Source organism: Notolepis coatsorum (genome assembly GCF_963971535.1).
Source record: "Notolepis coatsorum genome assembly, chromosome: 3".
In the NCBI taxonomy this organism is placed as follows: domain Eukaryota; kingdom Metazoa; phylum Chordata; class Actinopteri; order Aulopiformes; family Paralepididae; genus Notolepis; species Notolepis coatsorum.
The window spans coordinates 193,960,635-193,963,134 of record NC_140167.1 but is presented as its reverse complement, the minus strand read 5'-3'; positions in this window follow the sequence as shown (position 1 = coordinate 193,963,134).

Genomic DNA, 2,500 nt, shown 5'->3' with positions numbered 1-2,500 from the left:
AAAATTGGAAGAATTGTTTTTTGTGGTGTCTGCGGTAACGCAATTTTATTTTTGTATTCATTTTAGTTTTTTCCATTGTCATTACCGTTGTTATGGTTAGTACTATGTCCTGTGGAGTCCTGTCTATTGTTATTGTTGCCGTGTTGTGTTGTTTTGTTTCATGCGGGGAAAAAAGAAAAAATTGATAACATTTTTGTAGGAAGGATGGCGAGACAGGAACGTACGTGGGAGACACATAGGGACATCTGCAAGACCTGGGTGGAAACACAAGAGGAGAGATTAGGGGGAGAGGGAGACATGGTTATAGTGCTGGATCTGGACGTCACGGCCATGACAAGTGCAAAGCAAAAAGCCTTTATTTTGAAAAAGGTAAATGTACCATAACATTCTGCACATTCACAGTGTGGTCATTTGGTTGGGGGCTGTGCCTGTTTTGAGCATGTGGCTGTTCAGAACGAGGGGTGTAAAAAGTACCCAGAAATGATACTTAAGTGAAAGTATGGGTACTGTCTCAAAATCTGACTCAAGTAAAAGTCAAAGTATCTGGCTAAAAATACACTTGAGTAAAAGTAAAAAAGTCCTACATTTAAATGTACTTAAGTACTAAAAAGTAAAAGCAATTTCTTTTTGGAAAGGGATATACCAGGGGTCTCAAACTCATTCCATCATCGGCCAAGTTTTCATTTTAACTATACATTGCCAGGTGAGTTAGTTGAAGAGGTGAGCCAATTAGTGAAATCATCAGCTGGTGTTTAGGCAAGGCTGGAATGAAACCAAGCATACACTCTGCCCACAATGGAACGTGTTCTGTGATAGACCATGCTAAAATGAAAGAACAGAGGACACTTTTTTTGCATTAAAATTATTTAATGCACTTCTCCATTGAAGGTAAACTAACGTTCACATCACAGCATGAATAATATCACAATATTAAAGGCAGAATACTGGAGTATCCTGAATAATATGACAATATTAAAAACAGAATGGTGTATCCTGAATAATATCACAATATTAACCACAGCATACTGGATTATCCTGAATAATATCACAATATTAAAGGCAGAATACTGGAGTACCCTGAATAATATCACAATATTAAAGACAGAATACTGGAGTACCCTGAATAATATCACAATATTAAAGACGGAATAATGGAGTACCCTGAATAATATCACAATATTAAAGGCAGAATACTGGAGTACCCTGAATAATATCGCAATATTAACCACAGCATACTGGATTATCCTGAATAATATCACAATATTAAAGGCAAAATACTGGAGTATACTCTGAATAATATCACAATATTAAAGACAGAATACTGGAGTACCCTGAATAATATCACAATATTAACCCCAGAATACTGGAGTATACCCTGAATAATATCACAATATTAACCACAGCATAATGCAGATTTTGTACTCCAAGTGAATGTCGTTTAAGGCACTGGCCAAAACATTGAAAGTATGGTAGCCCTTCAGTCTTCTGCAACAGAATGCCTTTCAAAGCTTTCAGTGTCGATCCAGTGAGCGGTTACCACAATGAAACTTCTTCGTCGGGCTGTCCAGCAATCTGTTGTTGTCGCGATCCATTCAACTTCACTCATAGCAGCAGTGACTTTCTCGTTCATGGTTTGAGCAGCTTTGCTGATCTTCGAGCGGACAGTGGGCCTCGTAATGACGTTAGTGCTTGGTCGCAAACCATTTTTTCAGGTTTTTGAATGATGGCAACTCAACAACACTATAAGGTTGGAGTCCTTGAACTATGTATTTTTTATGTAGATAGGGCCATGGATGCTCATCTTGTCCATCCACGCCGTCGCCGACCGTTTCGTCCTCTTCATCACTCATTGTGGCCATCTTCTATGTCTTGTCACTCTGACTGTCTATTCTTCTGATAGCAGGTGTTTAATCAAAGATCCCCGCTTTCTAGTCTTGCACAAGGACCAATCAGCATGGGTATGGGTGGGTTCATTTTCCATTGATGGGGATTTGATTGGCTGTTTACCTGCGGTCGCAGGATTAATAACGTTAACGTTAGTTTGGCCAGATAAACAATTCAAATATACTAATTAAAATGGTTGGACCTGCGAGATTTGTACTTTGTACTTTGTAGGTCTGCATTTTAAATGTAAGGAGTAAAAAGTATGTTTTTTTTCTCTGAAATGTAATGGAGTAAAAGTACAAAGTATACAAACCTAATAATACTTGAGTAAAGTACAAATCCCCCAAAACAGTACTTAAGTATTGTAATGAAGTACAATTACTCAAGTACTTTACACCCCTGCGTGTGGCAGAACTGTGACCTGGGTGTTTTCCAGTGTTGGGGAGTGACCTCGGTAAAAGATATTGCTCCTTGCGCGGTTCTTAGTACAAACCACGGGTTTGTCTCACATCCCTCACGTTGAGTCTCAGTGCAGCAGAGGCACTCACTCCCACAATGAGACGACTCGCCTCCGCTTTATTGAGCACCGTTGGCATGGCTGTGTGAGGCGATGATG